Source organism: Buteo buteo, chromosome 9 (assembly GCF_964188355.1).
Source record: "Buteo buteo chromosome 9, bButBut1.hap1.1, whole genome shotgun sequence".
Lineage (NCBI taxonomy): Eukaryota > Metazoa > Chordata > Aves > Accipitriformes > Accipitridae > Buteo > Buteo buteo.
Window position 1 is genome coordinate 5053416 of NC_134179.1, and position 27054 is coordinate 5080469.

The following is a 27054-nucleotide window of genomic DNA, read 5'->3' on the forward strand; positions in this document are numbered from 1 at the left end:
AAGAAAGGCAACCCATGGCTGGAATCAAGACAGAGCTGAACATGCACACTTAGAAACATGAAATGTAGCAGTACTAGCCAGATTCAGCCTAGGTGCAAGGGTCTTAAGAAGCTAGTAGGATCCAAAAGACCACCCACCAACTTGTGAAAACTTATTACCTTGTAGTTTCTAAGATACAAGTGAAAATATCTTTAGAGATCGGAAATTCAACAAGTCATTAACATAAAGGTAGGATGGAGAGTGTGTCACAGCCTGAAGACTGACATACCTGACGTGAGCTAAAGAAGGAGGATGAGCAAACAGGCTGTATTTGGTAGACAATCTTTCCAGCAGCACCCGTTATGGTGTACTGACAACATAACGATATGTGGGGCTACTCCTATGCCAAACTGTTATATGTCAATTTGTTCCAGCCTACAAGCCCACAACACAGTAGTAATACATAATACAGGACTCCCAGGGAAGTTACTCCCTCTTCAGAACAAAGAATGGTGAAGTTCATATTCTTACATTTTTTGAAATTATTTACAGACACATTTTTCCACTTCTGTGAAACATGAAAAGGAACTGACATGAGATCCTCTACAAATAATGCAAAAAGATGAATTGCTGGCTCATCCAGATTAACCTCCACAGTTAGAGCAAGACACAGACTTCTCTACAACCACAAAACTCTTCTGGAGTCCAGCATAAGCTGTGTCCTCATACAATGCCAAAAACACTCAGTGGCACAAGATCTCCAAGAAGGGCAGCCCCAGCAAGTTTTCCCAACTACCAACAGATAACAGGAGAATCCAGGTGACAGCCTGTGCTTGCCAGGTACAGGTTAGTTTCCAGCCACTACAAAAACTACAAGCTGATAGCAACATTTAAACCCAGTCTCCCACTCCCTGCTGCAGAGCCAACCATGCAAATCATGTGAAGGATAAAAGCCTTGGGTACACAGACAGAAAGCATGGAGCAGACTGCAAAGGTGCAAGGCTGCAGCAGCTGCTTTAGCTTACCATACGTCTCGGATCTACTCTCCTCTGAACTAGACTTTGTCTTCTTGGAGGAGCTATCTGCACGAGAGCAGGAGAAAAGGAGAGAGAGATATAGAAAATATGGAGACCAAACATGACAAAAAAAACTTCATGAAAAACACAGATTGATTTATTAGGTTAAATCGTGCAAAACACAAATAAGATGTGAACAAAACATAGGTGAAACACTTGGAATAAAGGGTGAATAATACAAGCATGAAGACACAGGTAACACCACAAAGAATCTATTACAGAATCTAAGACACAATAAAAGAAGTTCTCTGCAATGAACTATAGAAAGTATTCTGGATAATAAACAGTCCAAGCATAGAAACTCTGGTAATGATTATCTCCAGAGTAAGTAACTGACATACACATAGTAGTTCAGCATTCTGAATTCACCCCTTAAAAAGAAAATAATTTTATGAAGGCTACAGTACAGAGTTCATCTAGCAGACCAGATTACAAGCATCATAACAGTGGTGCTAGGTAACAGCTCTCAAAATTGGAAAGACTTTCATCAAATTAAGATTAGAGGATTCCTGAAGTTTCCTTCGGAAAAAAACAAATTCCTTCTACAAAACAGGTCCATAGCCTGAGACCTCCCCCAACCTGAAATAATTTTACATTACCTATTCACAAGGACAAAGGAAAAGAAGACAAGCACTAATTCAGGTTTTCTCCTTTACAGAATGTTTTTTTTAAACTGACATTAAAAGCCCATTTTAATTTATTTTGTGCACACTAGGAAGTAGTCATGCAGCTAGTGGCAGAAAGCATTAACAAACAGGATGGTTTATAAACATCAGCTTCAAATGCCTTGTGCAAAAAACACATTCTACAAGTTCTACCACCTTTACATTCAACTCTCATGTCTTCCACAAGCCCCAGGGAAAAGACTGGACTAAACAGCAGAATGCACAGACATGAAAAACACACATTGCATGGGGCCAGGAGGCTCAGACAAGAGCCTGTCGTGCATTTCATGAACATACACAGTAGTCACTGGGTTAGTGTTTCAGAGAGAGAATGAAGAATCCTTTCATGCATCCTAATTTCCAAGACAGCACTGGACAGGCTTACCAAATTGACTCTAATTTAACCTTTTGGAAGGTTAAAAAGAAAAAAGAAAAAAAAAAAAAAAAGGATAGCATATCCTTTGAAAATAGACATTTCTCTTAAAATGTATCACGTTAGAAAGTACAAATTCACTTTACAAATGAGAGAGATGGATCAAAATCCACTAAGGCTCAAAAAAAATTCCAACAAGGAATACCAGCCGTAGTCGAGCCTATAACATCTCCAATTTCACACTTCAACTAAAACAGCCAGAAGAACTACTCACAACTAATTACAGTATTTGCCTACTGAAATTTCAGACTGACTTTTCTGAAAGAGGAAGTAGTTATAATTATTCACTGATACCACCAATCTAGGTTTATTCTTGCACAGTTAACAGCTGCTTTGTAAATGAGCATGTTTAAAAGCAAGCCCATATTCATTTCAATGCCTGCACGCTTCAAAAAGACTCAACTACAGAACAACACAACTCTGAAAAACACATTTGTTGACACATTAAAATAATTTTTATTCCAATCCCCGGTACTTTTCAAATTGAAGTCTGGATTTTCACCTGTGAAATTTTAGGACTTTACCTGTCGGATCAAAGTCGTGCGTACTACTGCAGCGTTCAACCTTCTGTTTCTTGTCAGCTGGAGACTCTCTGCTCAGAATGCTGCCGTGTCTGTGTCAAACCAAAGCAGAGGATCCTGACTCCCGTGCCACAGAAGCACTGCCTAACTGGTGAGGCTCTTGGAAATAACCTTAGCTAGTTCTATTTGCTAACAAGGCATTTAGATTAAAACGTACACATTAAGTTCACCTAAAAAATTTATTCCCACTGAATTTAAGAGGGAAAATGATCTCCCTCAGAATCTTTAGGAGTGTACTCAAGGTTCTAGAAACAGTCTCGTTAACCTTTGAAATTAGTAACAGCAAGTGCATTCTCTTTATCATTCAACACCAGGCCACATTTTATTTTAAAAGCAAAACAAATTAAAGTTACATAAAACTGAAAAAACTCCTGAAATCTTAACTCTACCTCCTCTCCCAGAAAACCTTAAATAGCTTTGTACACAAAAATTAAAGATTTAGAATACCCCCCCCCAAAGGAAGAGTCTGTACATCATGCACCAACATAGTGTCACTTTCTCTGACCATCTCAAATCTCAGGTAAGATAACCCACCAGTGTACGTAACAGAAATGCAAATGGTAACACTATGCCTTGCACTTTAAGCACCTCACCATCTATATTTTTGGCATCCTGTCCCAATCTGGAAATTAATTTCCTCACATCTGTAAGGGGTATTGCTATCTGTGGTTGTACATTTTTTTTTCCTTTTAAAAGCATTCCTCTTTTGAAAAAGCTGTATCATAATTTGCAATACAGATAAACAGTCAAACTTCAGTAACTCACCTTGTAGGTTTTTTGAGAGGAAACCTGAAAACAAGAAAGAACATAAGTTTAATGAACTTTCTTTGTTTCTCAACATTATGTTTGATATCAACACTAATGCTTAAATAAAAAAGAGTTATTTTATACTTCTGTAATGCCTTCACAAGAGAACAAGTCTTTTTTATTCTTCTACTTCAGCCAATTATTAGTCCATTTACAGTTGACTCAACTAGGTAAAGAATTATAGTCAATATGCTTAAGGTGTCAAACAAAACTAAGAACAAAAGCAGGATCTGTGCTCTCAAATCCAGTACCTAGTAGGTCTGTCTTTCTTAGTATAGTAGCTCATGGATCATCTCATCTTCCTCTCATAACTAGTTACAAACACTAAAAATTAATGTAACTTGATTTTTTTGTCCTGCTGATGGACTGAGTACCTGGCACCTAATGAAGGTCCAATCTCTAACTGAAAAATCTCCTATAGCTGAGACATTCCAGTTACCTCCCTCCTACGTGGGTTCTATGGTATCTAGTAACACAGGACCTCAGGCTGACATCTCCTCCCAACAAGATTTCTAACTATTTTCATGAAATTGTATGAACTTGCCATCTTTGAGACAAGCACAACAGAGTGAAGTTAAGTCCAAATTGTATTAACTATTCCAAATATTATTACTGGGACATGCAGATAAAACAGGCAACACAAACCCGCAATTAAAGGGAGAAAGAAGTGTATATGCATTTTTTAACTAAGGAAAAGATGTGGGACTTGTGAAACTGAGATTTTTTTTTCCCTGAATTACTGCAGAAAACTGACATAGCAAAGCATATGCCATCCAGCTTAGGGCACCAACTTCTACTTTCATAAAGCAGAACTAGTTTTTTCTCAGAACTTGTCAGAAGTTTAGCTCCGTTCCTACTTGTTAAATGTTTTTAGATCCTTCGGCTGGAAAGCAATGCAAACACTTAGAACTGTGTGTATAAGAAAAGAATAAATAACTTAAGTCACCTTTTATTCTAAATGAAGACATCTACAATTATTATAGCCAATAATTTCCCCCGTATACAGAATAGTTATCCTTATTGCATTCAGTTTCTCCTATTTATACAGGTTTTCCAGGTAGCAATGGGGTGAGTGTTGGAGAGAAGCAGGGAAAGAGATTCAAGTAAAAAGAAATCTAATACCACAAAAGTTAACAGGGCATTAAATGACTCAGTTAAAAAAAAAAAAGTTGGGTTTTGTTGTTTGTTGTTGTTTTGTTTGTTTTTTTTTTACTCAGTTTAGTTTAAACACATCTATTTTCTAACAATCAATAACCCCATGGTAAGTCTGCCCTAGAAAAAGACAACATCAGTGCAGGATAATCCCAGCGACACCACCTCCAAACTCAAACTCAACTGAGCTGAGCCATGGCCCTGTCCAACCAAACTGCTCCAATAAGCAGAATCAAACCATTCTCTAAGAGCATTTCAGAGCATTACAACAAAAGATTCCTTGAGCACTGCCAAGAAGACTGCCCAAAATGCACACCTCATGTTTTAACCTCCTTTCTCCAAAGCAGGGGCACCTTGCCACTTATTCTCTTTTCCTCGATAACTATAGAGTGGCCCAGCCAGAAATAGCACAGTCTTAGAGCTACAGTAACTCCCTCCCCATTACCTGAAAAACATAACTGGATACACAGCAGAAGTACTCAACTTAATCCCTCTCTTTGAATAACAGGTATTCCATTAAATGCGTATACACCCAAAATGCCTGCCAGCTCACGCATGCCAATCCCCTATGCAAGCATGCGCTAATATGGCAACCCTGAAACGAACATCTGATGACACATTAGGCAAGTGAAATTAAAATGTTGTCTATTATTGAAAATAATTATGCACATCAAGACACTTGCCATCTTTTAGATAACAGCATCAAATTTAGTTGAAATAAAATAACAGCTTCAAAATTAAGGGGATAGATAGGGCCTTTGATTGCATAAGCCTTAGGAACCTATGGGGTAAAGCAGCACAGAAGTTAATTAATTGAACAAAAAAGATCGTATACAGACTCCACAAGAAGTGGTAGTCCCCTTTCCTCCTCCCCCCCAAAAAGCATTATTTTCACCTCAGAAATCCGGGAAATCCACTGTGATTCAAATAAGAAACGTGTAGCTAGTCAAGCCTCTCCTCATTCTGTTCCACCTGCAAAGCCAGATCTCTTCAGTATCCAGTCCTCCCATTTACAAATTCTGGCCAGTAAAGAACTACTTTGTGCAAGACAGACAACCTGAATGCCAAAGCAAAGGACACAAAAGTCATCTCAGACCACCGTAACCCTGTCTGCACACTATATGGTAAACAGATGCAATAGTAATCAAGTGTTTCATTGAAAAGCAGAAAAGGAGAAAGGGGAATCCAGGGAAAGACAATCTATCATTCCTCCAAAGGCACGAAAAGATGCTTAAGATGAATTATGCCACATTTTTTTTTTTACCTAATGCACTTGAGCTTTTGAGCTTCATAAAAAATCCTAACACTATTAACAAATATTTTAATGAAGCATTTAAGTAAAAACCTTTATCCCACAGTGTTTCTTATCAGGCACCTGGAACTCCAGGCTTACACTCCTGCAGCAAAAGAAAGTTTATGAATAAAATGAAGTTAGTCCACCGTTGTACCATTTTGGTTGTTTCAGAGCTATTTATTACCCGTTCAAGGATGAAGTGCAAACGTTCTATTTTAGAGGTCTAGAAAGTTGCGTAAAAACTTTCTACTTATTACACGTAGACCACTGACGTTAATTACTTAGAAAGAGAACCCTGAAGTTTTTGTATATAAAATGGCACTGAAACGCATCAGGAATCTTTTCTGTGCTTTGGGGTTGCCCGTGAGCATAGAAGTCCCTCCGAGCGAGGGCCCAAATCCCTCAGCTTCCTCGTCTGAGGCCGGAACCGCACCAAGCGTTGTAGGCACAGCACTTCAGCACAAACGGTCGGGACTTGCAAGGAGCCAGCCAGCTCCCAAGCATCCCCACCACCCACGAGATGCCCGAGCCCAGCGCTCGCTCCCCTCGGACTCCGTCCCGCCGTGTCCACAGGCTGCGGAGGACGGCTGCGGAGCACGCCAGGAGCCGCTCCCGGAAGCTCTGGAGCCCCTTGGCCACCCGCCAGCTTCCTGCGTTTCTTTCTTCTCCGAAGCAGGGAGGGAGGGAGGGACATGGCAGGGAAGGACATGCGGGGCAGGCGGCAGGTCACCAGCACAGCAAAGCCTCTCGGGCACACGCAGCACGTTCACTAGAGGCGGTGAGGCTGAGGGAGCTCCAGGCCCTCTCCTGCACTTGCTTCACTTCAGAAGTATTCCATAAAACCAGTGGAGTAGGAAGGGGGTGGGCTTTGTCCGCTAGGCTGGAGGTGAAGCTCCCCAGCCCCACCCCCCCGAAAAACTCCCCTCCTGGACCCGCAGTCTTTCCAGGCCACCAGTTATGAAATCACAAAAATTAGAGATGGAAGAGTCACCTGAGCTAAGACTACAACTGTGATTTAACATCCTTTCTAGCTAAACCTTGGGGAGCACGCAGTAGGGAAGTTCCTCCTCTTTTCCCAGTTTCCTACCTGAAGACTACCTAGCATTTCTTGATTTGCTGAAGATGTTCTTCAGTTCCCAAACGCTATGTCACTTGTATGCTACAGCAGAAAGCAGAGTAAAAGTGGATAAATGGAGTGTAATCAAACAACAAGGAAGAGTTCCCACGAGTTTATCCAGCAACTATTTGTATCTCAGTGCAACTTATCTTCACTTTGAAATACTATTGTTTGAAAGTAGTACTGAAAATCGCCTCACTGTGTTATAGTATCCAACACTAAATATAACATATAAAATGTATTTCACCTACTACTGTAAACACTATGCAAGCTGAAGGCACAGCAGGGTGTGGTTAACAGCTGGAGACTTAATTCCAAATCTAGCTGGCAAGTTTAGGCTACACGATAAAACCCTGTAGACATTTTGTCTGATAACCGATGAACATCAGCACATTTTCAAACAAGTTGTTCCACTCTCCCAAATACCAGGAACAATTAAAAGCCAAGTCACATTTTGTTTTTAAAATACTGGGTCAAATAATTTAAGTAATTTAAATGCATCAAATTACTAAGAGTATGTCTTGTTAGTCATGCTGCATTAGGAAAATCTATTTACCGAAAAGCCAAGTGAGAAAAATACACTTACAACTAGTAACACCGTGGATTAAAAATTATACTTCTCCAAGTTAGCTCACACATGCATGCACCATTCAGTACTGGACCAGTGCCTAATAACAACCTGGAAGCCAAGACAGAAAAAGATAGTTTTAAGACCTAATGTGTCAAAACACACCAGAGTGAGGAAGGATTCCCAGCTTCCAACAGTACAAAGCATTCCATTCTAGCCCGGGAGGTTGAAAATATATCTGACCATAAATAGCACAGCATTCAGATAACCATGTTGGGTTTTTTCTCCCTCCCATACTAAAATATTACCAGAATTCAAGTATCTGCTATCTCAAAAACTGATCAAAGACAAAAATATTTAGATTCAGACAAGGGCCCCAACCTTGGAAATATTTATTCATGTGCCTAACTTTAGTTCCATTTACTTCAGCAGGACTACTCACATGCCTGAAATTAAGCTTGTGTGTGTTTGCACGATGCAAGTATAAATTACTACAACTTGTGCCGAGATGAGTAAGAAATATTGTGAAACCCATACAAAAGAGAACAGCCAAAAACTGCTTGCTTGACAGAACTAATCTTTAATTAGGAGATGAACATGCAATAGAAGCTTCTTCATTGCTTTATTAGTTTCATTTAAATAAGACTGTGCTTGTTACAGACAAACCCTCTTACAGAATTCAAAAATCTGAAAGACAAGCAGCAAAAACACCTGACCACCCCAAACTCAGCAGAAATGTTACAGGTTCACTCATTCATCTTTTTCACACATTTAGAAAGAGAAGAGGAAAACCAAAGGTTAACTCAAAGTCCAGTCTGTCCCCCCAGTCAAAACCCCAAACTATATCTATTTAAAATGACATCATCCTACTTCAGGAGGTTTTCACCAAGTAATTAGACAATGAGAAGCCTTTTGCCAGCACCACCTCCATGGATTTTGGTGAAAGAGCAAGTTGTGTAACTGGCAGCTACGCTTCTGGAAGGCTGAGCTGGACTGTACTCTCCTCTTGCTCGTACATACCCAAACAGAGCCTACAACTGGAAGAACTAAGTCTGTTCTTGGGTGACAGTCAAAAATCACTGAACAATTTAATTACTATTTCTAGTGCACCTCGTGCAAACAACTCCTTCAGTAGCTATTAAGCTTCATATTCAACACCCTGATTGGACCTGCACTGACAGTAGCCAGAAAAAGGCTACATTTTCTGTCTAAATCTAGTAGGTTTAAGTAAGTGCCATGAAAGTACAGTAACCATGGATGTCTCAAATGCCATTCTGCAGATAATTCCCAGAATTTCATCTTGAAAGGGACAGGAAGAAACAAATAAAAAGAAAGTCTGTTTGTTTTCCCAGTTTGCAGATGCATGTATCCATCAGAGCAGCGTTTTGCAGGGCTTAAAAGCCCTAAGAAAGGTATTATGGGAGAGTGCTGACATGACCTGAACAAAAGCAGTACCGATGTGACCTTAATATAGAGCTAAAGGCAGTCTTCTGTCACAACAAAATGGGTAGACATGTTCTGTATAGGACAGCGGGTGAGTAAAAGGAACTGATGAGATAGCAAATGACAAGCGGATAGAGAGAAACACAGATGCAGCAAGTGGGCAACTATTAGCAACCAAGAAAAAACGCAGACAGAAGTCTGCCATTTCACTGTACTGCCCACAAACTACAGCTGTAACCACATCAGCTATTCTGCGGACAACACTGATTCAACAGATCAAGCCTACTTACCTTAGCATTAACCCACTTAAAGAGCAGTTTTATGCAGTGTCATCTTTTCCCCATATCAAAGTACATAAGCTCAGGAAACCACAGAGTTTTCTTCCTCAAAAAAACCCCACTGCATACTGATGACAACAGATTGTAATGCAAGGTGCAGAGAAACAGCCAGGCTGAAGAAGGGCCCCAAACAGCATGGATTCCTGGGAGCTGTCAGAGCCTATGGACAGATCTTACGAACTTGCAGCAAGTGCACAAGGAGGTGAAACCGAGCTAGGCAATAAAAGGTTCCATGTTATTTTTGTAGGAGTCCAAGGCAGCAACCACAGCTGACGCAATGACTCACAGAAGAATCGTTCGTGGCATTATTAGCTTTAGATTACTGACAGCTTTGTGAGCAGGCCTAGTCACTGCCTTCTCAGAAGGAACATAGGAAGTTTAGTGAAGTGACCAGAGAACCCATATAGCTAGTATCTTCTGGGTCAACTCCACACAGTTCTCCACCTTCTAAACATTCCCAGCAACTTCAGTGTTGGATTTGCCCTAAAAAAGCATCAGTGAATACCTCCAACTCAGTCAATGTTATATTGTTTTTCTGGCCCACCAATGTTTCTATCCATAACTAGAATATGCCATTCAATCTTCCTTTTAGGTTAGAAAATGCAGAGTAGCCAATACAGCCCACCAACATACTTCTTGATGGATCAGTGTAAGGATCAATGCAAGTGACCAGCACTGTGGCAACTGACAGCGCCGAGTTAAGCACTTAATGCAAACTAGGTTAAGATAAATTTGATAAAAATCAAGGGAAAAAAATTATGCCTTTTCACAAGTCTGAAAGCTGGCAGGTTTCTGGTGGTCTTTAAGGAAGAGAAGGTCAGGACTCCAAGAGGAAGGTACTTCTACAGGAAAAGAACATTCCACTGGTCCTAGTGACAGCACATTTCCATCACTGGGATGTTTCCTCTTTGAGATTTACAAAACCCCATATATCTACATAGGTATACCTTTCATTCTTGCAGTTAACCGGAGATTTATTCTGGTTGAGGGTTTTGTCAAGAGGGGTGAAGAGAAGGCAGCAGCATGAGAAGGGAGCAAGAAAAGAGAAAAAAAAAATCAGTTTAAAAAGATGAAAGAAAAACAGAACACAAAGATAAGTCGTCTTCATAAAACAGATTACAAGAACATGGAGATTTTGCCTCCACACAAGGAAGTACATGAGTTTCCTGATGATACAGGTCGTATACCCATCCAAATGAACATTGCTCTCTCTGGGAAATACTCCTTTGCAGATAGATGTGACAAGCTCTAAAAGGAGCTTACAACAGTGTCTGTTAAACAGACAAATTAAAAGTAAATAAAAAAGAAAAACAACAAGCAGAGTACTTTGCATATACTATAGCCAACTGTAGCTCTTTCCTTAGCACCGTTTCGCTGTAAAACTTTCAGATGGGAAGGGTTTATATTTCTCTATGAACAGTAACGTTTGGAAAGGGTAGAAGAAAAGCATCTCTAGAGAAGTTTCATCCACAGTTCAGTCATTCAGTCCCAGCCCAAGCAAGTGCCTCAGCTATTTTCCATGACACAAGCACTTGGACTTTTCCAAGAGCTGATGTCAGGGCTTTTCATGGAGAAAGAACTGCATTTACAGGGCAGGCAAGGAAGGAGGGCTTCCCCAGCAGCTATTCTCAATGTGGCCTTTGTGCCGCTCTGCTGCTGAAGCCAGGACCCTGCAAGAACTTTTAGTCCCTGCAGAAACTCTACAAAGGGGAGGGGACAGAGACATTTTCAGCAGCCAGTACTGTTCTTCCACTCCTGACTGACTTCCAAGGCTCAGAAGCATCAGCTTGCCATCTACAGGGCCTGAAGTTACAGCCTTTTAAGACAAGGACACCTATTGTTTAATATCTACACAATGGGGTAGAAGGAGACAAACAAACTAAAACTGGGGAGGGGGGCAGTGGAAGAGAACATAAACAAACCAAGTTGCTCGTGCTTTCCTAAGGCTGCTTTTAAATTCAGCCTAAAAGCAAGATTCAAGCAGTAAGGTTGCGGTTTGCCCACAGAATGTAGTTCCAAGAAGGAATAAACTCTGTTCAGAAACTGATAAAGAACAGAGGCTGCCGAATCACAGGTGATTTCGTACTAGTTCCCCAATGTGTCTGCTAACAAGTTGCTAAATCCGTCAGTTTCCACCTCTGGGAAAGACAAATTGACATCTTTGAAATGGAAAAAAATAAATTAATTAAACACCAGAAATACTGAAAAAGGCCAAGTATTTTTTCTAAAAAGACCTTCAGAAAATGTTACCATAACAAAAATTTAAGCAAAACTAGTGCACTGCAGAGAAGAAATGTCCAAGATTTGTTCATTTGCTGCAAGCTTTTATTGCATGACCCATTTAACAGAATTGACCAGGTACAGGAGAAAGGTCAAGCCTCGCGATTTCAGAAGTTATGACCCAGTTTTCTTGCTTATTTAAGTAGGCTATAGAGAAATATTCCCAGGCACAGAGAGCCCAAGCTTCCCTGAAGCAAGGAAAAGCAGCTGAAATATGCATGGTTTGGCCATGCTAGAGGAGCTCCAAAATAGCCCTTTTCTCCACATTTTCATATCATCTTGGCAACCTGAGCTTCAGCTCTTTGGGGGGGGGGGAAGCGCAGAACATGCGTGTTCGATTCTTTTCTCCAGTTTTCATTAGTGAAAATAATTTTAAATCCCTTTGCCCACAGACTGCTCCTCTATGAAAGAATCAAATAAAGCAACAAGGTTTCTTGCGCAGACAGGGCGTGGCAGTCCAAATTAACCTGCCTCCCTAAACTGGAGCTAATTACGGGGAAATGAAATGTTTGCTTTGCTTGCCAGTAATTGCAATACAGAACTGGCTCAATGGAAGCAGCCCTACTCCCCGCCTCCCTATCACCACTCCTCCTACATGGCGTCTGGAAAAGCTTTCTAGTTAGATGCACAAAAATCAAAGCAAGAGACAAAGGAACAAGAGCTCTGCGCCAGACAATTTTATTTTCCTAAACCAACAATAGAAACCTAAAGCCATCAACTGCCATGGGATTTGCTTTCACCCAACACACGCATAAGGGCTTGGAGATCACTCGTGTTGCCCCAGCGTGTCAAGCAGTTTTTGCATTTCATTAGGCACACAGCCTAGTTCCTTATTAATGCCATACCTAGCTTGTGGTTGTTATGAACCAGCAATGAGCCTAGTGTGGAAACAGTTCTTAAAAACAGCAAAAGACAGCAACTAGAAAGGGAGGAGAAAAAACACAGTGCACGTAATACAACTGGAAATGTAGCCTTCAAAATACCGTAACACTAACTCCAATTATCCAGCTTTAAGTTTTGCAAATATATGTACAAGGTTCAGAGCCACATTTGAATATTTGGCCCAGAGTTCACATTTCTGGTGAATAAGTGAGTACAGTTGCCTGGCACAGGAACACCACGCCTCTATAGCTTCTAACTAATAAATGTAGCTTGGGTGCTAGATACTAGTAAGAAAGTACCCACATTAAGACATATTTACTATTTCTCCAACAGGTCTTTCAAAAGACATTTTAAAGAATGAACAAGGCTAAGTTGTTGTTCTGCTCCTCAGCAATATGAGCTCATGTCTGACTTAGTACTTCACTGGAGATTTACCTTGATACAGATGTTACTAAAATTTAAAAACATTAGCTGAAGTACATAGCTCAGCAACACCTTTACCGATGGATTTATATATTCAAAAGGTATTATCAGTTTGTCTGACCTACTGCACCATGCAAAATTTAATTAAGTTACTCCTATGATAAATAAGGTCAGCACAACTAAAATACTTAGCTCCAAGACAGACACCTTGTCTTAATTTAAGTTTTCCTTCAATTCTCTTGTTAGCTTGTTTTAAGAGTTAATGCACAGTTACTGGTCCAGAAATGTAATGCCAACACTTCAAACCCAAGACTCGCCTGCTCATCAGAACTAGGAATAGATCAGTTCAAAGTTAAGCAGACACTCAACCAAAAAAGCATCTTCAGCCCTACCTTTCCTTCTCCCACCCAGTCATGAACCCTTGGTCAAACTACACCCATTCCACATGGGATATGCGGACAACATCCACCCTTACGACCTTTCCAAAGCTTCTAAATATTTGCCAGCTGCAATAAACTAATTTACAGCTAATATGTCTTAAACTACCCAAAGGCAAAGTGCTCCCAGTGGCCTAATTTACACCAGGGAAAATGGATACACAATTTTACCAACGAAAGCTGTAGCAGAGAGGACCAAGAAATCATTACCACATTGTTGCTTAACCTGTATAGTGTATTATTAGCTCTTAATCCTTCACAGCTTCCAATCTAGCTAATTCTGCTGGTGAAGTTTTACTCATGTAGATGCAAACACCAAGGGCAATACAAACCTAAACTATTTGAGACTAAATTAAAAATATGCACCTAATTGAACATTTCACCTTACTTGCTTCGACACCCCCCCAAGAGGGTTTCTATCCTACCATTAACTCATATTTTAAAAGTATGCATGGCAAGTTTCTCAACTGTATTATCTCAGTTTGTCAGAATTCACAAAAAAGAAATATGTGATATAAACTGAACTATAAAGATATTAGCAACGCTACATACTAAAGACATCTTAGTTATTTACATGGCCTAAGAAAAAATAAAGAGACTTCTGTGATACACAAACCTATTATTTCTCCCCTGAAACACAGGTCTCGCCTATAAAACACAAGACAAAAGATGCACATAGCATACATTGCATGAGAAGTGAAAAAATTTACACAGGCATTTGTGGCATGCTTTCTCCTTCACATTTCATCTTCCCCTTCATCTAAATTACAGGATAAAATCCAGAAAGACCAACTGTAAAGGACTGGAGCAGAACACAGGATTAGGATTTCACAGCAAGATCAAGCCCTGTTTCTTCTACTATAAAATGGAAGCGAAAAAAAAAACAGTAGCAAAGCCATCGTACTTGTAAAATGGCTCAAGATCCTGAGAACAGCATGTGAGTCAAATACACTGCTATTAATAGGCCCCCAAATATGTTTGTATTAGTATTTTCCTCTTGGGTCTCTTAAAATAAATAAAAATACAAGAAAAGAAAAAACATTTACTCAGGAAACCTACCAGCTGCTAAGAGGTGATGGCAGCAAAATTCCTCAAGACATGTAGCAGCAGTATAGACATAACCAAGCTATCAGAAATACCATTACCAGTTTTAAGTTGTTTCCCCATCTGCTTCACTTAGACCAGTTCTTGGTACCTCCTCCTCATACAGGCACAATGCTGAGAACTGCGAACTCTTACTGACTTTGGAGAGAGCAAAGCTTGCAATAACTTGCAGATTGCTGCTCATTATTTTAGACAGTTACCTCTCCATGTCAGAGCCACCTACAGTGCTGCCTTCCCGGAAAATGTGCATCTGTCCACAAAGCTAAGTAACCAGTTTATAGCATATCCACTCAAAAAAAAAAAAAAAAAAAAGCCCACACAAAAACCAACAAAAACCAGGCTTTTTATATATACATGCATATATGTAAAAAACAAATCCCCCCAGCAGTGATTAGCATCTTACAGCCCTTCTGCATCAAATTCTCATACCCATACATTAGCAGAAACTATTGCAAATGGAGAGAAGTCTCTCAATGCTCTGATGGCTGTCACTGTATTAACGCTGCCTCAATTCTGCACCATCAGTGCTGTCCAGACCATCACTGTGACTATCCTCTGCTGATGCAATTTGCTTAATTTTTAGAACACTTTACAATAAAATCCAAGAAAAAAAAAAGGAAAAAGATCAGTGAAAACTGTATTCAGAAAAAAAACCACCCAAAACAAAGATGGTTTCTTGAACACCAACAGCTAACTTAACATCAACATGCGTAAAATATCAGCTTATCAAAAATCACACTCACTTAGACTGCAAAAGCTGGTGAGAAGGTTCTGCTAACATGCTGCTATGTAATTCAGCATTGGGAAATGGAAAGAAGGTAGTGCTGCCAGCATCGACATCTAAGGCATCTTTCCTAGCTGTCAAAACCTTTGTTCTTGAGCTGAGACACCGAGGCACAGATTTTCACAGCAAGCATATTTAATTGGCCATTTTCATAATGAAAATACAAAAAGAGTAACTAAGGTTCACACAGCAGCCATTAAAGAAAAAAAAACACTAAAAGAGAAAAACCTCCACTCCCACCTTTTTTTCCCAATAAATATTAAAGGAAAAATCCTTTCTTTCTCCTCTGCATTCAAGGAAGCTATTTTCTCATCTTTCAGTATATTCATATATCACAGAATAGGAACAAAGACTCTCAGATATTACCTGTTTCACAAGACAAAGTCAGCTGAAGAGGGAGATCCCAAAGGCCCATTTCCACAGGGAGTACACTGAGACTAAGTCCTCTCCGTGGAGCACAAGCTACCCTCCTGGAAGCTTTCTGGGTTTTTTACGCTTATCCGATATCCTTGAGAGGCATCTGCCTGATTGTTTCACTGACCACTTGAGGGAAGGGAAGAAACTCCACCTCTTCTCTCCCACCTCCTCCCAACCACCATCAGCTGTGGCCCAAAGCTGCACTGCTAATGGACACACAGAGAACAGCATCCACATACATCCCACAGAGACTGCATGCAACAAGAAAGCAGAAGAGAGCTAGGATTTTAAAATTTAGCATTTCCAACTGTCCTGAGGGACAAAAGAATATATACCTATATATGTATATGCAAAACATAGATCTGTACATTCTGTATGTATTTATGTATATATATGTATGCATGTATATGTCTATATACACACACATATATATGTGCATGCATGTCATTAAATCAGATCACTGATCAAAGAAGCTGCATCACATGAAGGCACATGAACAAAGGCTTGGCATAGAGCAGCAAAATTTTTCCTTCAATCCACTTTCAGCCTTTTACAGGGTCACACTGTGCTACGTAATATATTTTGTTTTCAGGCATTTTGAAAACACCCGACCACCGTGGCACCTGAAAAGCACATAGTCTCAGAAAAACAGAGCCTCTGTATTGTTTTAGAAGAGAAGAGGGCAGGAAAGAGAGCGAGAATGAAAGCATGCCTCTTTCTGTCATCCAGGGAAAGAAACTGGGAGGTCAAAGCAGAGGGGGCAATGAGCTTACTGCTCTTATAGCTTATATGACTGGTCAAGCCCTGGGGAAGAAGGATTGGAAGGTGAAGGGGCTGTTTTCTTTTTCTGCCCCAATAACCTAATTAAGTTTGTGAGCACTGCTAGCGGGATAGAAATTTCTTCACGCTACACTGTCTGTTTGTGTTTGATTAATGTAAATCTTCCCAGGGCTCTAACCATGCCCCAGGCAGTGTGATGCCTGGCTCTCCATTAACAAGCATCCAAGCCACCACGTACAGCAGGATGAGAGAGAAAGCAAGATCTCTATTTTAGCCTTTGCCATAAAACCATCTAACTTGATCGAAATAATTTTTGGCAATTTGATTTGAAATACCATTCCTAACTAAACGCCACTTTTTTCCCCAAATCGTGGGGCATATTAAAAAGATGAAACTGCAGCAAACCACTTTAATATATTAACAGTAGATACTTTCTTTTGGATCTCCTCAGTTCTCATGACCAGATTTTTTAGACTACACTCACCACAGCTTCTGTGCTGCCCAGTTCAATGCATGCTGGTACCAAATATAATCTCAAAGCCACAACTGCATCAAGGCTACAATTACACAGCAGACAGGAAGCCAAAGAAATCAGCTCCTACCCCTACATCTATCTGTTCCATGGTTCTAAGCATGCAATCATTTCCCAGCCAGAGCTTGTATTTTCCATGCTTCCATCTTTTCCAGTGGCGTGCATTATCATTTTCTAAATAGTAGTAAGCTGTATTTCATTGGTTCGTATTTTGAAACATTTGCCCAGTTTATCATTTTCTAGGAATTTCACAAATCAAAAAAAGAAAATGTCAGCTCTCAAAAAGAAAATGGTAACTGGAGGAAAGCAAAAAACCCACTACATAGCCAGCTGCTCAGATACACACTGGCTAGCACCCCTTCCTTTCAGAGTCCTGGTATATGACCTGAAGCACAGGGAAAAAAAAAAAAAAGTACAGTTTTTTTAAGCAAACATGAAATCAGGAAGAGTTAAGGAAGCAAGGGAGAAGTTGTTGCAAATCCCAGAGCAGAGCTTCATATCCAGTTTATTCATGCTTGAGTGAGAATCATGTGCACCAAACAGCCACTGCTAAGGCATAAAGAGGGTGTCAAAACAGAGATATTTTTAAACCTGGATTACATTTTAAAATCAAGTATTTCCTAATTCTTCTCCCTAATGCACCTCATCATTAAGTGAAACATAGATGAAACCATGTCAGCAGGCCAATATGCCTTACTTTACTAAACTACATTTCGCTTGAAACGCTGTTGTTTCCCATTTCCTTCATTGGCCAGGGTACTCTTTTACCACCTGCAGCAGTCTAAACAACACACTCCAACAAGTAGAGCTTGAAACAGATGGTCAGAACCAGATCTGCTCCGCTCCACAGAAATTCACATTCCCTAGCTGTATACCTCAGTTTACCCACCAATTAAACTCTGTATTACTCCACTGCAGGGAAATACCACAAGTTTAAGATTTGTAAGTTGCTTTACAATCATAAGAACAAGTATGTACAGCATTGTAGAGTATTACTTACTACATCCTTGAAAAACTCAAATTCCTCCAAGCAGAGTGCTTGCTTTTTGAAATTTTCATGTAAAATATTTAATTTGAAACCATACAGGTCAGTGAACAAATGGAAGAATACAAAAGGAATACGCTTCAAGACTATGTTATGCCTTTACCTCAGAAGGGACATTTTCAATCCCCTTAAACTCTCTTACTGGCATCAACACTTGACAAAAGAAATGTGTTTGTACCATGAAACAATCTTGAAAGCTTCAGAAATAGACATTGCAGCCTTCTCTTCATTATAACAAAGTCAAAAACACTTTGAAGAATCCAAATGAAATTTCAGTCTATCAGGAAAAGTATCAAATAGAAAAAGGATTTAAGCACAGGGCACAGCAACAGCACTTTTGGAAAACTATTACGAGAATGAACTTTTGAGCTGAACATTGAATTTGTTCATTTCTTGCTCTAAGGTTTCTTTTACACTGCAAAAACAATATAGAAGGAACTGGTGTAAGTGAACAGGGCTAGTACTGTAGATTGCTTCTTTCCTGAAATCATGAATTTCTGAAAGAACATTGCTTTCTAAAGCAGCAAACACCTTTTGAAGCCTATTACATCCAGAGTCAAAATATCGCAAAGGTGGCATGCATCACTACTTGAGACAAAGTTCTCTTTCTTACTTACGATGGGGAAGGGCATAATGAATAACTGATTTTTAACAGGATTATTATCCAGTATGATCACTGCAGAACTACACAGACAAGTCATGTAAGACTTCACTGTTGGCTGCAGTTTTTTGCTTATGCACATAAACTTATAATTTTACAGTATTAATTTTTATTTTTATTTTATCTACAGCTTTTGGAAAAAAGGCAACACAATGCATTCCTTTCAAGTACAAACCAGTGCAGCTGCCAGGAAACAGCATAAAAACAAGAAAGATTCGGGAATGGAAGCTTATATCTTGCTTCCTACTCTGATTTCCCAGATTTCCTTCCCTCAGTACTCTCTCAGCCACAGAACATAAGAAGAAAACAATCTGGAGGGGGTGGGGAGGTGGGGAAATCTTTGACTAAAAAAAGCAAAAAAGAGTCTGGTACAGCCAGGTTTTTAGAAGAAATTAGAGATAGCTAAGATATGGCCAGGGTTGTGAATGTAGTATCACTATTTTAAATCTACAGGGATTTCTACAGTCCTGGACAACAGCAGGAAAGGAGTATAAGGAAAGAAAACACAGAAAAGAGATGCCACTTTCCATATCATTAAAAAAGAAATCTCTCCTAAGAACATAGGAAACATGGTAAAAGAATAAGTATATAACTCCTTCTCATTTGGCCAGATTTCTTTGTCCTTTTAGAAAAAGTTTAATAAAACAGAAGACAATTAAGCTAAATAAGTGCTTCTAAAATACCACACTACAAGTTACAAGCCTGTATATTTAGAATTTTCAAATTTCTTTGTCCATCATTCTCTGTCAAGTAACTGCAATTTGGACCCTATTCCCTCCCTTACACTCTCTATTGATTAAGGAATGCTTTACTTCTCACATATATACAAGTCACACAGCCTACAAGCAACATAAGCAAAGCTCTTCTCCTTGTTCAGTAACAGTATTAGCAGCTCTCAGCTGGTTAGGCTGGGATATGGTAAATATTTATGCAGAATTCACAGACCTTTACCCCAATAAGGAGCCAGGCATGGGAAAAGAACAGCTTCCCAGAGCTCCATACAGCGGAAGCAAAGTGGTCCCCTAGGAACGAAGTCCACACCCCTGTGAAAAAAATCCATGGAGCAGCAGAAGAGCTCTGCATCTGATCACTACCACTGCTGGTTGAATTTCTACAACAAAACCTAAGGCCTCAACACACCAAGCGCTAAGCATCCTGGTTGCAGCTCTAGCTAAAGAGGCTGAACCTCACTCACAATTTTGGGGAAGTTCAAAGAGGCACAGACAAAGAATTCTATTCTTGAAAAAGGATTTAGTTCAGATGCTATCAGGATACAGGATAGATGGATAGATGCATTTTTAGTCAATGAATCCCTAACATTATAACACATCACATCAATATACAAAAAGCTTGTCAATGCACTTCCTTAGCCCCTAAAATCATAAGTGATAGGCAGAAGGGCTGTCCAGTTACCCTATCAGAGTATCTAAATACTTTATTGAGCTGTATGTTATGACCACTGACCCTCATTCTTTCCCTTTCATTTTATGGGCTCAAGATGTTAATTTCTCCTATCTTTTACACAAAGCAACAAAATCCATCCCACACATCTTAAATAAACAGGAACTAGCAAAAGGCTACTAAGTTTTTTTTGAGGGGAGAGGGAGTGTGGAAACATAAAAGTACAGACAAGAAGATATGCAAGAAAACTGACATATTTCAGCAACATACTGCAAGAGCACAGAGTCCACTAGATGACCTGTGTCTTTTAGACACATCTGAGAAACATGAGTGTTTTCAAGTAGAAAAATAGTGGGCCGCTCTTTAGAATGCAGGTACCTACTGAGAAGTCACAAAGATGTTAGAGGCATTGAACTTCACTTTACTGAAGTATGGCAAATGTCTGTTTTGGGGGTTTTTTTCCCCATAAAAAGAAAAAGGTCAGAACTCCCATACTTCATTCACAATGACACTTCTTTATTGCCACCAAGAGAACTATAAACTGTTATCTTTTTTTTTCCTCTATGCCTATGCTGCCTTATTTTCAAGTCACATACAATTTATTTTTGCTTTAGACAGATCTCGGTCTTTGACCTTCGTCTTTCCAAAACTGATATTGATCCTTCAGTACAGTTTCTGACAGCAGCAGCACACAAACGTTGCCCAACCTGCAGCTGTTATCCACCCGCTTGTTCCATCGCTTACAGAGATGATTCCTTTCTGCCATGTGCAGAACTGAGCAGACTTTACACACACGGAGTGGATAAGTTCACCCTCTCTGCCTTCACAGCATAGACCGTGTTCTTTCATAAACTTTTATTGGCCTGAAATGTCAACAACTCACAAGCAACATACAACTAAGAAATCTTCTGTTTGGCTACTCTGGGCATGCTTTATGGAAAACAGAAGAAAACTCGATGAACAAATGAGTCAATATTTCATTTGAATATCCAAAGTATGTTGCATTACATAAGAGGCACTGGAAGTTAAAGATACAGAAGCTTCCTCTTAGGAATTTCTGCTAGTCAGAGTAGACAATTTAAGGAGAGCTTACATCAGATAAAGTAATAATTTTACAAAACCACTGCTTCACATATACAAACCCTTCATTATTTCAGCTCCTTAGAAACGTGCCTTAAATTACTGGAACTTAGTTTGAAAAATAGGAAACTGAGGTACAGAAACAGGAAATTATTTTTGCAGTAAAAAAGTAGATCAACAATTGCTGAAGTAGAAATACTATCCAGATTATTTGACCAGTACTCAGCCATTCTATCTTAAATCAGTTCCACAATTCCTTTTTTAGAAGATTAGTAAGAGAAGCCTGCGTGGCACCCTATGAGGTACAGAAACGAAGTCACAGATACTTGGCATATACGACGTGTTTGGGAAGGAAAGTTAAACTGAGTGCTAGAAAATCACATGCAAGTAAGCCAAATGACCTGAAAGCTTTCAGGTTTCAGAACATTTTGCTACACGAGAGTTAACCAAATGCTTTTAGGATCCTAGATACCAGATGAGAACCCCCTAAGAAATACCCCCCAACTTTCTAAGTACACTAGCGGACACAACTTCAGCAGTCACTATACAAAACTCAAGGGAAAGCATCTGTAGAATGCCAGGCAAAATTCAAATTAAAAGCTGGCACAGAAGAAACAAGAGGAGATCAAATCTCATGTAGGCCAAGCTCCAGAGAAGCACCACCCACAAAGGAAAAAGCAAAGATGATTTAAGACATGACAGAAATTGATAACCTGAGCAGGGTGGGGAAAATACAAAAGCAGGAGTAGAAGATCAGAAAATATAACAGCTCTCTATTGCTTGAGATACAACCCAATTTATTAGGCACCTCACTGAATGATTCACCATACAAATCCTCTAGCGCTGCTCTGAACAAAACCCACCTTCCGGGCTCCAGCCAGCTGACTAAAAAGCACGTATCAGCACAAGTTAGGATTACACTGGCAACCTACTTTACAGAGTCAATCATTACAAGACTGAACCACATCTGTCTGTTTTTAATGCATGGCTGCATTAACCATAAGCAAAATGCAGTGCTTAAAAAATTATCATCTTCAAAAAATGAAAGCACTGAAGTCATTAAAACTTTAAGCGCAACTGTGAATTGCAAGCATTTACTCATAAAAGGTATTACTGAAGTAAAGAATCTGCTAACCAAAGAAAAAATTACAGAAGGACCCACCATTTTTCTACTGTGACACAAAACATGCTGCTGGACAATTTTCTACAGACAGTAATTAAAATAAGAAAGTTTGGGTACAAATATGGAAACATTTAAAGACAGCTGTGAAGTCTGTTAAATCTGTGAAACAATCAAAAAAATGCCTATCTGTAAAAGCAAAAAGTGTAAGATCCTTTATGAAAGAGAACCCTAATCCTTTCAGTCTCTCATTGTCTGGGCTGACTTCTGGCATAAGAAAATGGGATATATGGAGCTCCATTTAAAAGGTCATACTGTTTCCTTCCTTGATCTTTTACCATGAACAATTTTAGAAGGCATTAAACATTTCAGAACAGCCTATCTAAACAAATTCTTGCTTATCCTGTCGTTGAATTAAGTTCAACTGATTCCAGTAAGCCTGCTATGAAAAAAAGCAGCCCCCCAAAACAGCTCCAAAATACGATATTTATGCCAGTCACTAAATTCAAACTTGAGTCAATGCCAGAACAGAATACTAAACTAAAGGGAGAGACACGTAATTACTATATAGTTGACAATTTGAAAAGAAAGAAAAAAAAAACAAACAAGAACAGGGATACTCCATTTTCTAAGACAAAATCTACTTAACTCATAGCAAACTGCTAAACATAGTTGCTAAAATTGTGTCATAATTGAAAGAGATAAAAACACAAGACCGGTAACATGGTTTTAGCACTCAATACCTTGTCATGATACGCTCCAGAGCTGGAAATTTTCAGCAATAAATACTTTCAGGCCTAAAAAAACTCCACTAACTGCTCACTATACATTGAGAAACAGGGCGGGGGGGGGGGGGGGGCGGGGAAGCTTGACTTATTCTTTCCAAAGGATTTTGCAGGTCGTTCTCAAATCACCTTAGACTTCACACCACCCCAGCTTTACAGTACAATACATATTAAAAAAATAAAAGACATGAACTGCATCAAAATATTGACCCCATAAGCAAGTCAGCTTTATCATTACCGTACCCTGCATCTGTAGCCTTACATGCCCAAATTCTAAAAGCAGGAAAAAAAACCCACAAAATGCAAGGTAGCAATACCTGTACTCATAGCCCCAGCCTCTGAAAATGCAGAAATCCATTTCCTTAATGCACTAGAACATACTTGTATCCTCTCATCACTTCAGTGTGACAAGGAACATACAACCACTGATATTTAGAGTTCACAGTGCTTCCAGACATTGTCTATGAGCCAAATACCAGTTTGAGTTATCTCCCCTAGAATTAATTTTAGTTTGGAGTCTGTCCTATTGACAATTTCTCCTTTGCCCTCAAGCCAATGCATAATCAACAGTCTTTTCCAGGGCTCTCCATCTCCCCCTTCACAGCAATCATCATGCCTAAAGCACACCACTGAAGCCATGCAAGAGGCCAGGAGATGGGCAGGGAGAAAAAGAAGGTTTTAGATCTTGCCAGAAAGCTTTACCATTGTAACTGTAACAGTGCATCTGCCCCCTACTTTGAAATTCCAAAGCAAGAGCATTCACATAGCTAGTTATACCACTGTAATTATGACAGTATATTTCCTCAGAGGAAGGCCAGCACTTTAGTGGGGCATGGCAGCTGATTCATCTGATTTTTTTTTAATTATTTACTCGCAAGCTTGAGTACTGCTGCAGCCTTAAGAGACACTTCCTGCTTTAGCCTCTGGAGGGGCAATAGTGCTAAAACCAGGCAAATTGCAGTAATCGCAGCTGCTTTTCAGATAACATTTGATCATCAAATATACAAAATTAAGTAATATCATTTCCATTTAAGCAGAGCACACATGCAGCTTACCTACAGAAACTTTAATATACTTGTTCTTATCAGCTAGATCTGAGAGTCATCCATGCTTGCAAGAAACCACAACTTCCTCAATGTTTTATCAAAGCATGCTCCAAATGCCAATATACAGACTTCCCTCTCCAATTTCCGCTATACTGTATTAACTGAATATGTTCACTACCCATCAGCAGTTGTCCAGTCAAACATCCTCACAGGATTAAACAAAATGTTGTCTTATCACCATAACCAACAGGTGAGTTTAAGTAACTGAAGAAACTTGCAAACATAAGTTAAGCTCTGATCACCAGCAAAGCTTCAGTACTCAGTGCATTAAATCAGAAAGGGAAATACAGTTTTCTTTAAATTTGTGAATGGCCCGCGGTAAGGCAATGTCTCCCAAGGTGTTTTCTGCCCAGGGTTCTGAAATGGAGTATATGTAATCAGACCCACTGCAGCATGAAACCACCAGGATGCCAACAGAAGTGCTTTAATCTAAAGCAAGCATCCTCTGCGTGATGGAAAAGAAAGAGGAGGGGGAGAGCACAGGCGGCTCGCATTCTTACAAGAGAAAAATCCATTTGCTACTGGACATTTCTTCCTGCACGTTATCATGCAACTGAATTGGGTTGACTGCCATCAAGAAACAGATCCTGAGGCCACAGTGACAGCCAAAGTATTTGTCACTGACAAAGGGCTGCCCCACAGATCTGTTATTTCTGTGCCAGAGTCATGCAGCCTGACATCTATATCCAGTGTGCACACAGCTGGAGAGGTAACAGAGACAAAGGGAGGATGCAGTGCTCATGGATTCTCAGAGCATGCAACCAGCTTCAGGAATGCTACTAGCTTTACTATGACTGAGAAAGTATTTCTTAAAATCCCACAGGAAACAAGCTTTCCATTTTGGGGTCCCAGATATTTGAGTAGGCTTCTCATTGCCATACAGCTAATCATTGTATTTCAAATTTACTATTACAGCAAACTGATCCAAACACAACTTTGAGAAGAAGATGAAGAGATTTTATATGGGGATTTAAATAAACAAGGTCCCTGAACAGAACAGTCCTTGTTTGAAGTGTCCAGAGTCCCTTTGTGCCTATCCTCACAACCAATTACAAATCTTTTTTTTTTTTTTAAACAAAGAAACAAAAGAAAATCCAAAATGCACCTCATTATTTGTATGTTCGTTGTTTTGGGTTTTTTTCCTCTTTACCTAGCTGTTGAAATGCTCTTTTGGGGCCAATTGCAGTTTTGATCTAAAAGACATTTCATTTAAAAAAAAACAAAACAAAACAAAAAAACCCAAACAACTAAATCCCTACATACACTCTACATGAACACTTATTTTGAGGAAAAACATATTCCCATTTCCCAATCAAAGCAGAGGAACTAACTTATTTTGGTGGAGTTTCTGAAGCCATTTGCTGATCTAACAACTGATCAAAACCCATCAATATTGCAAGAAGGATGTTATAGATCTGAAGGAGCCATTTTCTCCATATATGAAGGGCAACAAATGAAGCAAGATTTTTAGCACACTGCAGGCTACTGTGATGTTCTTGTCATTGCAGTAAGCAGGCTCAGTGAAGCTGCCTCCCAGTAGCAGCAGAGCCATGATGATTTAAAAAAAAAAAAAAAGGCAGGGGGGAGGGAGAAGGGAAGGTTCTCTCCATCTGGCTGAATTCCAGAAAGAGCATTTAGATTTGCAGGCTACCCAAAACTCAAACCTGTTGCAAGGCTATTTCCTCTCCCCCTTCCAGCTAAGCTTAATTATCTGCTTCTGCTTTACACGTGACCCAGGAGCTCTGCTAAGAGAAAGAACCTCCTCCAGTAATGCTGGTACTGTCAAAACAAGCCGTGACCAGCACACAGCCACTCTTCCCCTTTGCCTGGCACCCGCCAGGCAGCAGTACTGTATCTCACAACCAGCCAAGCACGTTTCACGCTACCAGGAGAGAAGTGTTTTTCTGGCCTAAACCAGGGACTGCACGTTTGGATTACTAGGGCCAGAGCACAGCCAGATACCCCGTCTGCAGAGGGGGAGTCAAAGGCACGGGTGAACAGGTGTAGACACCAGAAAACATGGTTAATGTCTCACAGATGAGTGCAAAACCTGATAATAAGTCTACCAAAAGGAAAAGGGAGAGGAGGTCAAGGTTTGCTATGCAATACATACAGCTGAAGTTGAACTGGTTAACATCCAAAGTAAACAACACTCTAGCATTTAAATCTATCACCAACATTCCTACATCTTTCCACACTGGAAGGACAGAAAGTGTACTCGCCTTTTTTTTATTCCCTAAGTATTATAGGGTTTTATTCTCACAACAATTTCCATAATGTGAGTGGCTGAACATTTTACATAACTTCATAGACCTGATGTATCCGAGTGTAAAACTCAGGGCTTTCAATACCACTGAAAGGGCTGCAGTGCTTGGCAACATTATACTTACCAGCCGCTGAGTATTATCAAACTCAGTACACCAAGGCACCTGCCACTGAAGCAACTAAACCAGATACAGAGCAAAGTTCTTTTAGATCATGTACCCATTTCTGAACTATTACAAGATATTTTCTTTTACTGCTGAAGGTTCTATTATAACTCAAGGGTAGAGAAGCAGTCTGCAACAAAGGTATTCATTTTACCAGTGCCCTACAGACTTTGACGCATCCTTACAACAAAGAAAATCCCACAACAATTGCAAATGGCTCTCTCTGCAGTATCCCCATACCACCTTCACCAGCCAAAATGGTTGAGTCTGTTGGTTTGCTAAGATCAGATCTGCACCCACATGAACCACTTCCGCTACTGAAACCGCAGGGACTA

General features: G+C 39.8%; 2 protein-coding genes across 4 annotated transcripts in view; both read right to left on the reverse strand.

Moving 5' to 3' along the window:
- ARHGEF12 (Rho guanine nucleotide exchange factor 12) overlaps positions 1–27054 on the reverse strand; it is a 75559-nt gene that overhangs the window by 43233 nt on the left and 5272 nt on the right. The window contains exons 2-4 of one of the 3 annotated variants that reach the window (XM_075035024.1): positions 3500–3523; positions 2678–2766; positions 1005–1061 (exon numbers count right to left, since the gene is read on the reverse strand). The gene's annotated coding sequence lies outside the window, so the exon portion shown is untranslated. Of the gene's footprint in view, positions 1–1004; positions 1062–2677; positions 2767–3499; positions 3524–27054 lie in introns of those variants that run through there. The other 2 variants (XM_075035025.1, XM_075035026.1) reach the window with 2 other exon arrangements.
- Positions 2757–27054, reverse strand: part of LOC142034202 (TLC domain-containing protein 5-like) — a 58117-nt gene continuing 33819 nt past the window's right edge. The window contains exons 3-6 of the transcript XR_012651549.1: positions 7691–7783; positions 5589–5750; positions 3500–3523; positions 2757–2766 (exon numbers count right to left, since the gene is read on the reverse strand). The gene's annotated coding sequence lies outside the window, so the exon portion shown is untranslated. The remainder of the gene's footprint in view (positions 2767–3499; positions 3524–5588; positions 5751–7690; positions 7784–27054) is intronic.